This window comes from Microchirus variegatus, assembly GCF_963457635.1.
Source record: "Microchirus variegatus genome assembly, chromosome: 22".
Classification (NCBI taxonomy): domain Eukaryota; kingdom Metazoa; phylum Chordata; class Actinopteri; order Pleuronectiformes; family Soleidae; genus Microchirus; species Microchirus variegatus.
Window position 1 is genome coordinate 9,884,427 of NC_139823.1, and position 11,529 is coordinate 9,895,955.

Here is an 11,529-nt window from a genome sequence, read left to right on the forward strand (position 1 = left end):
AGGAAACAAAAGTTGAAACTAAAATAAAACTAAAGTGAAGCCAAACAGAGCAAAGAAATTAGCTGTCGACGAGCGGTAATTGGACCCCGACTCAGGACTAATGCATTAATCAATATTCCTCATGTAAAACACGGACTTAGACCTGTTAGATACGAGTGAAACACAGGTGAAAGACGTCAGAGAAGAGCCGGTCATCGGGGAGAAGGTTCAAGGAATCAGATGACAGATGACCAACATGCACATGAATTCACTTAAATGAAAAAGTGCAACGTGAATACAGAGAGCTGATGTTCAACTACTGTACAGACTGTTCTAACATAGTCAGATTCTGACACATTACGAGTGATAAAATGAAAAAATCACCTTGTATGACATCTGCCATCAGACACACAGCAAATGTGCTAAAACAAAGAATAAGACAAAGACTTTACCTGTGTTGCTAAAGTCTTCTCACCACAGCAGACATCTTGACAGGTCACAGGCAGCACAGGTGGTAATGATCAAATTAACGATGGCTGAGTTCTGTTTAGCTCCTTCAGTTTCAGTGTGTGCACTGTGCTCAAGGTCATACTGCACCTCAATGTTATCAGAAACACCTGTGGTTTTTTCTGCTTCACTAGTTACGGTAAATTGTTGGTTTTGAGTTAAAATTGAAACAAAAACGATGATTCGGGGAGAACGCTTGAACACCGAGTGTTTTCCACACTGTAAAAAGAAAACGGTTGACACACTCAAAAACACTCGAATTAAGTGAATTAAGTTAAATGAAAGAGAAGCTTTGAGAAAAATACATACATAAGTGGAGCCCAGCAGGAAGTAGGATGGAAGTGACAGTTCGCCAACAGGGGGCGACTCTGCTGGTTGCAAAAAGAACAGTTTGAATGGGAAAAAATGTGACTTCTTATGACGTCGCTAAACAATTACCTGAGGAGTTAATGGTGTCAGTCAAGACTTTCAGTCATACATGTCTGTCCATCCATCCATCATCTACAGATTTATCTCAGCTGACATTGGGCGATAGGCGGCGTACACCCTGGACACTTCCCCAGTTCATCACAGGGCCACATATAATTTCAATTTAGAGTGACCAATTCACCTAATTCCCATATCACATATTTTTGGACTGTGGGATGAAGCCAGAGAACCCGGAGAAAATCCACACACACACGGGGAGAACATGCAAACTCCTTGCAGAAAGGCCCTTGTTCCGAAGTTGTTCCAAACAGGGCTCGAACCCAGGAACCAGGGTCTTCTTGCTGCAAAGGCAAGAGTGCTAACCACTGCACCAACCGTGGGCCCACATACATGATGTCATTTTTGTAAAATATGTTCCCATTAAGAGGAAAATATGTGACATGGTTCTGCTCAAATCATGACTTTTGTGGCCTCAACACTTTGTTTTGCAACTTTTTTTAAAATGGTCTAAATTGACCAAAGCGTGCAATACCACAGTAAATGATGAACAACAATAGCACTAGGGGACTTTTTGAAAACAGGAGACGTGCCATATAAATACATGCTTTTTGATTTAAAAGGTAAATCATTTGAAAAGAGGCAAACTATGTCGCGTGTATTTTTTATTAAATTGCCCAAAAGAAAGAAAGAACCTTCTGACTGAAAGAACAAATTTAAGGTACTGACTGCACAAAAGCTCATTAAGATTCCAATTTTACAAAAACAGTGCTTTTCTGAACATGTTCCTACACCACTAAGCCACTGTTATTGTACAATACTTAAGACAAAATACACCTTATGAATCTAAGATATAAAAAATATACATGTTCGTAAAGTTTTTTGTTTTTAAATCCCGTTCCTGCCTCTTCCCGCTGAGCCACTTCCTCCACACAGATCAGTAACTCTTTCCAGGATCATTTGTGTGTCATACTGCATACATCCCGACACATTCACATCCCTTTGTATGGCTGTGACTGGTTGTGTTGTGCGTCTCCGCAGGATGTCAAATGTCTTCCGACAACGATGAACTGGGTCTCTTGCGTGGGGAGGCTGACTCTCTTCCCCCCCCTCCCTGCCTCCCTCCGCCCCCACTTCCCTTCCAAATGATGACAAACTCTCTAGAATGCCTGTGATGCATGACTCATAAAGATATGATTTTTTTTTTTGAAACGCTATTGAGGTGAAGATTATACGGAGTGGAAGTGCGAGGAGGAGCGAGATGGAGACAATAAGACAGAGGCGGAGAGAGAGAGAGAGAGAGAGAGAGACGCTGCGCCTCAGATGAGTCTTCTGCTCGAGTTGACAGTCACGGTTTCTGTCTCAATCTGCAGGACGGATTTTAAATAATCTGTTTTTTTTACCCACTTATTTCATGACTTTAAGACGAGTCAGAGAAGGGAAAAGAGGAAAGCCTGCAGCACTGTTAAAAAACTCTTTTCCTTACCGTCTGTTTCTCGTCATCATGTGAGCATTCATCTCCAGTGCAGTGAAACAAGGCTAAACAAGGATAAAGATAAGGTCAAACACACATGGACACAGTTAATCTTCATCCCGTCATTCCCAGCCCTGCACATGAGATAGTACTCCTTCAGGAGAGCCTCCATTATCGCTCTAAGTAGAACAAAAAACACTAACAACTGCTCTTTTCTGTGTCACTGAACATTATTGACGATGCATTATGGGGGCTAAATCTGGGGAAGGGAAATGCAATTTGACTGGAGCCAGAGCTTCTCAGTCTGTACTCGCGCAGAATTAAGAATTTCACTGTCTCCAATATTGTCACCATGGTCGCCCTATCTCTTCATTCCACGCGCACCACCATCCTCTACCCCCATCGCCTTCCATTCGTCCATTTAATTCATCTCCTTCTCTGCCTCCATCTCAACCCCCCCCCCCCCGTTTCCCTTCACTCTGCTTTTCCCCCTCTCGCATCTTCCAGCACGTCGAACTGGTGAAGGTCATTTTAGTGTTACAGACGGGGGGAGGGTGGGGGAGGGGGAGGGATGCGGTTCTATGGAACTGCAGCATTGGGTAACTGCAGGGAGACGGATGGATGAATGATTACTGTGGGAACATGAGAGCGCGGAGAAATAAAAAGAAGCGAGCGATGGTGATGGAGACACAATCTCCTCTCGACCTTTGTCTGTCTTCTGATGAGGACCCCGATCGCTTGTTGTGGTGTTTTTTTATGCATGAGCCTCTCTCGCTCACAAGAACTCTGCCTTTATGTGTGCACCAATGCATGCACTGCCATTTGTTTTCATTAGTGGTCCATCATGATGGTCACCCCCCCTGTTCAAATTACCTCTGTGTCAGTGACAGCATCATTGCTTTGGTTTTTACAGGAGCAGAATACTGAGAGTATGTGGGATTTTTTTCTTATTCGGTGTTTCCACAAACTAAAAACTAAATAAATAAAAGAGGAACAGATTAAGTGTCTGTGCCCCGCTCTAAGCACACGAGCATGTTTTGCTGATTAGCTCATCAGCGGCAACAGAAACTCGAATTAAATGTTTGCCTCAAAGGCCAAAGAGCACATTAGCAGCAAAGCAAAATTTCAGCAGAGCAATAAAGCAAAGTTGAAGCTGCTCCAGTGAAGTCTGTAAAAAAAAAAAAAATTAATCGCAATGCTTATTTGCAACTTTACTTTTACTTTGCAATATGTTTCCCCTCAACACTGCTTACTATATGATTGTTTGCTTTTAGCAATACTTTATTAATGTTAAATGAATCCCAGGAACTGGCCCAGAGATCTTTACAGAGATCTCGCTGAGCCCGAGATTACAATAAAAGACAGCTCTCAACTGTTTGTTTCGAACCTTCAGGGCTTCATAAAAGAGGTAATGGCGCAGATACACACCAAAAAAAACTGCGTTAATTAGAACTTTCGTTCTAGGTCCGCTTTAAGATTAAGTTTTTTGACCTGCTGAAACTCTTTTCTTGACTGCAATCGGTAAAAATATCAATAACGTGAAGTTTTTCCCTCGTTAGATGACAATACCGACAACAGTGTACCACTATTGGGGGAAATTTGTAAACGAAAGCTGCCACAGTGAATTTGTCAGTGAGATGCTAGAGGATGACACATTGGTTTTGCTGTGCTTCCGTGGTGTTATGCCGCTTTTCCGCTTCATGGGCCTGGCACAACTCGCCTCGGCACTGCACGGCACAGCACGTTTTTCCATGAGCGATAGTACCTTGAACTTGGTATTTTTTAGATCCAAGCAAGCTGAGCCGATACTATGCGCGAATCAAACTAAACGATGCTGAACTATAGATCAACAACTTCAAAATCAAGGAAACTTGCATTCATCTCCAACATTTAGCATGGAAATGTCTAAAATCTCAATATTTAACAGAGGAGTCAGGTATATTTAGTAAATTCTCACATGAGAGGTGCTCGTCTAACTGCTGCCTTGTTTGATTTCATTTGAGTCACTGAAGGTAAGCATTAATAATGAATCACTGGGCGACAACCACACTTTCAAAAAAAACCTGAATTATCCCTTAAAGAGACACACATTCTGTGGCTAAGTGTGACCTGTGGAAAACACATGAAAATCATTTCTAAAAGACTACATTTAAAGAGTTAAATCTGTGTTATTTGTGCTGTCTTTTGTCCATAAACTTGAAAGCAGCCACATGACACAGAGTTCCTTCTCTGTGAGCAGCCAAACTACGGCTACAGAAAGTGACTTTTAGATATTATTTTCCTTTTCTGCTCACGTCTGAGAAATCTCCCTGACTGTGTGTTTGTTATTATAACATTCAGGGATCGCATGCACGGGAGGTTCTGAACCTCTCAAATGAACAGCCATAGAGAAGCTGAGAATGCAAAAATAGAAAAAAAGCTGTCGATGTTGTGTGGATTTTGCCAAAAAATGTCCCCTGCTGTGTCATTGTCAGACTTGGAGCTCTGCAGCTATCTCCCCCTTCTACCCACAGGTATAAAATGGCTCAGTATTTAGCAAAAACCTGAACCTTCCCTTCCTCCCTGGAAAGTACATATATATATATATATATATAGAGAGAGAGAGAGATGGAGTTGAGAGGGAGCTGCAACAGAGCCAAAGCTCAGCCTCTGTTCCTGCTGCTCAAAACTGATGCGCCGCATCAACATGAGGCAGAGGCAGCTAATAATCTGTGGAATTAAATGAATGGCAGTCGTTCCCCTTCCCTCGCGGATGGTGTAGCCTGACTGTATTATACAGATTAATGGCACTCTTGTCGCGATAGAGAACATGAAAGAGTAGGCGCATGTGTTTGCATGAGCAGTTAGGCTTACAGATTTACCTGTGGCTTATAAATATTAATCTGATCTTCTCCATCAACCGAGGCAGTGCCATTCACTTCACCCTCCTCCTCCCCTTCTGATTTTCTCAGCGACAAGAAGCAGGACGACCCTGGCATTTACACGCTAATGAAAACAATCAAGGCGAATATGTTAATCTGCCCGACTGAAACAAAACTGTGCTCCTTCAAAAAGGCCAGATGCTCCTGTGAGTAATCACCTATGGCGAGGGGAAGCCATTTAGCCATAATCGTTATGGCTCTGTATCTGACCTGTGAATGAGCTGTACTTTACACACACACACACTGCAGCATCACATAGAGAGACGATGAGGTTGTCTCTAAAAGAAAAAACTAAAAAAAAAGTATGAATGGTGCTCAATACAAAGTGTGAATCACTATGCAAAAATGCAAAAATAATTATATTATTCATACAGTGGACTAATCCTGGTAAACCAGAACAAATGGTGCAATGAGCTTAACTGTTCATAAGAGCACTGTTGGCTGCTTGAATTGAGCTGATAACAGCTGAGAGGGAAGGGATTTTTTGTTTTTTTTAGACTGGCATAGACATAACAGAGCTAATCACAGAAGAGTAATCGACAGCGTACATGGACTATAGAGAAATCAGAACGTTAAAAAACAGCTATCACTGATCAATATAGTGTTCTGTGACATGGATCACTGACTGCAAATTTAAGGGAACATGTGATGTCCATATGCAGAAAGTAATAATGAATAAAACTGTGAAACAACAATACAATTTGGGTCAAACTTACACTCAAACACATATGAAAACAAATACGATAGGTCATGTGTGAGAGGTGTCAAAATCTGTAAAATGGTAAGTGGTCTGTATTTATATAGCGAATCTCTAGGAGCAAAAGTGGGGTTATGCATCTTGCTCAAGGACACATCAGCACGTATCATTTTACAATAAACCCCAAAAAATAAAATATACAATTAAGATAAATGTGGTTTGGGTCAAAGCAGAGCCAGGCTGAACTACAATTTGCAGCAACAACGTAAGATCTTTAGGTTTAAGTAACATTTCCCCATCATTATTTATTTATCTTGTCAATGGTGACTTATAGGGATAGAAAACATGATGGCAGACAAGATTTACATTGACTTCAGTGTCACCTGATAGGTGAGGAATAACATTTCACCAAATTCTGGATGAAATGTAATGAACTAGGGTTTTAATTTAAAGCATAGATGTCATGGTAAGTGAAATGCAGTGCTTGCATGAGCACAGTATTTAAAAAAAAAGGCCTTAGATGACACTTACTGTCAAAGGTGTCCAGAACTCGAAGCAAAGACGGGGTCAAAAAACAGCGTCCAGTATACAGCACGAGGACAGACACAAGGGGAAAAGAAATGGGACGCAGAGTTTTATGAGGACAAACGGCAACAAGGTCAGGGAATCACAGTCGAGCACATAAACAAAGAGGAAGCCAATAAAACACATGTGAGACGCATCAGAGCAAAGCAGGTCGTCAGAACACAGGAAGTAAAGGAGAAGGTGTAAGAAACGGCAAAATAAAACAGGAAGTAAAGCCATGAAGTGCACAAAAGATAAGAACAAACAGAAGTCTGAACATGACAATAAAACGTGTTAATTATTACACATATTACAGATAATTAAAAGTCAGATTTTAAAATTTGACATTCGTAAAACATGTTTCAACTGTCACCTCACACAGTACGTATAATGCAAGCCTCTCAGGGCTCGGTGTAAAGAGATTTTAATTCCTCCTTCATTGCTTGTACAAAGGCAGCGATGACATGTCCATTTTTACTCTCAGCTGACAGGATAAACACCAGAGCTGTGAAAAAAATCATTTTAATAAGGAGGATAAACAACTGTGTGTCTATGTGTGTGTGTCTGTGTGTGATTCTGACTGCATTTAGTCACGCTAAGGGGAAGGACAAAGATATAAAAAAAAAAACAGAAGCAATCGTAAGTGACAGAGAGGCGGGAGGGCAACATTGGACGGATTAGTCATTGCAAAGTGAAGAAGTGTGACACGCACATACATTTGAGGTGATGATGATGATGAATAAAAGAGTAAATGGTCAACTTTAGCGTCTGTCCCAATGAGTGAAAATCTAATAAAAAGAAAATTGTACATGAAAAACAGGCAGAAATAAAGGTCATTTTCTTTTGAATAAATGATTCAATTGTTCATTTATTACCGACACACAAAGGCCTTGATTGACCTGCTTTGAGACAGCGATGCCGTCACGATGTGGCCTCAATAAATGACAAAAAAATACATTCCCGCACTGGTTTTTTTACACCCATCGAACACATTTCTGATGTACTCTGATGTTCGGTGGAAGGCGTCGGCGTTAGTTTGTGAATTCATGTCTCAGATGCTGCAGCACTGGCACAAATCAAATACTGGCACCTTCCACTGGAAGACCTGAAGACAAGAGTCTGTGAATACATTAATGTCCCACTACAAACACCTCGGCTGCTTCTCATCTGTCATGTCGACACCAGCCAGGGTTGAAGGATGCGCTCTTGAGACGTTTTTTTTTTTTTTTTTTCATTAAAAAACCAGAAGAAATGGTGTGATCTGCACTCCTGTGATCTCTGCGTCTGTACGAGGTTGTGAGGACAAAGCTGGAATCGCACCTATTTTTTGTGAGGGACATTTCGGCCGATCCTCACAACCTCAGAGGGTTTTTCAGAGGGTTAGACTCGTGGTTTTGGACTGGGGTTAAAAATGAACCCTTTAAGACCGACGATGCGTTTGCACAAGCATACATTGCGTGACCAAAATTACACAACGTTTTGTGCCATCGGGAGAATTCCAACGGTTTCTGAAAGCTGAAAAGTCGCACGCCAACGCCAACACAAACGTGTGGTTATTACGGTAATTTCACCATCTTTGTCACCAGGAGGAAACACCTGTACATACAGTAAGTTTGCACATTTTTTTGCACACGTAAATACATTATTTTAACATGCAGCAATCTGTAAAAAACTGCTAGGTATTGAAAGTCATCAAAATGGGCAAAAGCACACATTTTCTGGCCCTTTTATGGTTAAATAAGCAACAACAAAAAAAAGTCCAGACAGGCATTTTGAGGCTTAAAGGGTTACGTTTGGTGAGGCTTACATTAAGGGCATTTCATTATGATTGTTAATGTTATGTCATGCGGCTATGGGAATGCATTATCACTATGAGTGTCCTCATCAATGCAGCTGTGCCAGAATGTGTGTGCGTAGCCTACAGGGTAGACATCTTTGTCCTCCGTTCAATACTGCTGTCACCGGCCCATGAATTATGGAAGCGTATGGAAGTGACAAAAGCACGGCCTACAGCCAAGAGACACTTTTATTGAGTTGTGAGATGTGATGAGTGTGTGTGTGTGTGTGTGTGTGTGTGTAATTGTGTACGCTTTGATTCTTTCCTCATTGTTTTGATAAACAGACACAGATCACTTCTCTCTCGCCTCCTCCTCCTCCTCCTCTCTCTCTGTTGACGCTACCGGCTACAAAACTCTCTTCAGTCTCCTCTCTTCACTCCCTACATTCAGCTGCTGCCACAGAACAAACAGTGGTTTTAAAATGCGGTTTCATTACTTACAGGAAAGAGCCAAGAAAGGTGCAGACGGTCATACAGGTGATATTCTCCACCACAGGTACACGATGTAATGGCAAATTCAATTTTCTTTGTCTCAGAGCTAGAGCTGCCCAACACTCCTTTCCTAGCACAAGATACCAGGGCCGTTTTGTGTATTCAAATTATGATACAGTCTAGACTCAACTTTGCACCTAAATAAAACATCCTGCAGGATACCTCTGGGGAAGGTCGACTGCGATAGACAAAGGGGTGTGAAAGCACGGCCTGTGAAGGCAGACCCCTGCAACAGACAAAGGGATGCGAGAGGGGTGTTCCTTAGGTATAAAAATTTAGCTCTCGCCATGCTCTGCGTCTTTCTCTTCTCTTTCCTTGTTGGCCGGCAGAAGTCTCTATTTCATTCTTCACCAGCAGCAGAAGAAGACAACAACGACAAAGGTTTATTCTCCTCTGAACTGACGGTAAAAGGGTTTTCTTTTCTAGGAGCACGAAAGCCTGCACTAAAACGTGGATGTATTTTTATTTTTTAACCGAGAAGTTTCTTTTCTACAGCAAAACTGTGCCGTATCAGGTTACTATAGCAACGCACATGGATGAACTCCTGTGATTAAACTCTGAAACTAGCGATGACGTGACGTGAAAACAAATTATGTGGAAGAGTGCATAACTCCATCGTCAAAGAATTGCAGGTGAATTTTAATTGATTCTCTTTATTTTTTACACGTGAGATGAATTTTACTAAATGGTGAAATGTACTGAAATAAATTAGGAATTGTGGATCACATCCCCTTCATTAACTTTTCATTAAAATGTGCTCAAAGTATAAGACACAATTATTGTTTTTAGATATTCACAAGTGTACATGTAAAAAAATAAAACCTGACATAAATACAACACCAAAGTGGATCAATGAGTATTTCACTGTCTGATCACGTTGATATTCTCCCTGGAGTTTACTGTGCGCAGAAAAATAAGATAAATTCAGAACCAAAACAAACTGAAAAAAAAAGAGCTCAAATAAGCACCACATTTTTCTCGCAGCACACACACACACAGTTTCACAGCTGCTTCTCTGCAATGCCCTAAAGTTGTTATCATGAAGTGGCATCCTGGAGCTTAAGGATGGGAGGGTGCATGACATGCGTCCCTAAAGAGTACAGTTCCACACACACACACAGTTTCCATACACATACACGACTACACACACACACACGGTTGTGTATTTGCTGTAATTAAGACACGCTCTTGAGAATTCTAGTTTTTAACATTTTCTATCTTTTCATCTATTTCCCAAAGGGGATTGTGCAAGTGAACACGATATGCATGGGAATCAAATTACAAGTATGCAATCTATTTATACTTTATAATACTTTATTCTGCAAGTGTGCCTTAAATTAATGTATGTAGGACAAATAAGGGACTTGGGGAGGTAAAAGGAGGTTCAAATGTACAAGGGTCACTGGCTCATAAAATACAGGGGAGACAGAAAATGCCCTTGATTTTACATTGTTTTGGGATTCTATGCCTCTCTTTTCACACATTCAGGTCAAGGAGAAAAGAGAACAGTCGCACTTTCGCACATTTTTATAGCTCTGAAGTTTCGAGAAGCATCTATAAAACCCACTAAGGATGAACCTGAGGCTGCCACAATAATAGCCTCATGAGGGGTTGCAGTACATGGAAGTGAAAAGTAGAGGAGAGAAAATGTTTCCACCTTCTCTGCTGAAGTGGTAAACAAACATCCAGACGAGGGTCAGGATCCATGGTTCTCAAACTATGGTACTCAACTGTGTAGTGTAACTATGGTGGCACTTGGAGAAATATCGGAAATACTGGGAATGCGTAGAAAATTAAACAAATAACAAAATAATACTGCGTGCAGTTATGAAATAATAACGTATACGTGTTGAGGGTCGGTCACTTGTGTCACGCTTTGTGCCGAATGGTCGAAATTAGCAAATTTTTCATGTTTGCATGATGAATGCGCAAAACCTTTTCGATAACTTCTTGCCTTTGATGCATCTAGTACAAATTATTGCGTTTTCTTTATGATGGTACGACTAAAGTGCTCGGACGAGATTGTTCATTTTCTACGAAGCCCGCAAATGGCCAAGATGGACGGCAAAATTCGGGGGCGCTATAGAGCCCTGGTGCCATTTTGGCTCCTGGTTAATTTTACTACACCAGTGTGTGAAGTATAAGGGCGGATGAGGACGATGATGAGAGTAAATGATCTTATTGGTAATGAATCTGCCTCCTGTGAAAAGTCCGTAGCTGACTTGTATTTGAACGTTAACGGCTTAAGGATGTTACTCCGAGAGCTCAATGTTTTCTCAGGTGGTGCTTGGTAGAAAAGGTTTGAGGACTTCTGGTCTCGATAATTGAGCGGACAGTTACAGCTGATTTTCTAGAGCAGTGACACGAAACACACAGTTTCAGTGAGTGTGAGACACACTCACTGAAACCTTATCCCGACTGAAAAGCAGAACAGAAGCGAGTGTAGCTGTTACTCCCTGCTGTGATTATTTACACAGCTACTTACAGCAACTTATTTTCACTTTGAAGTCCCTGAGGTGACTTCCTGTTTAAATATGCAAAACCTTCATGATCACAAAAATCAAAGTGCCTCCTTTGATTTTTTTTTTTTTTACAAAACAGTTTGCTACCTCCGCTTAAGAAAAAACACTTT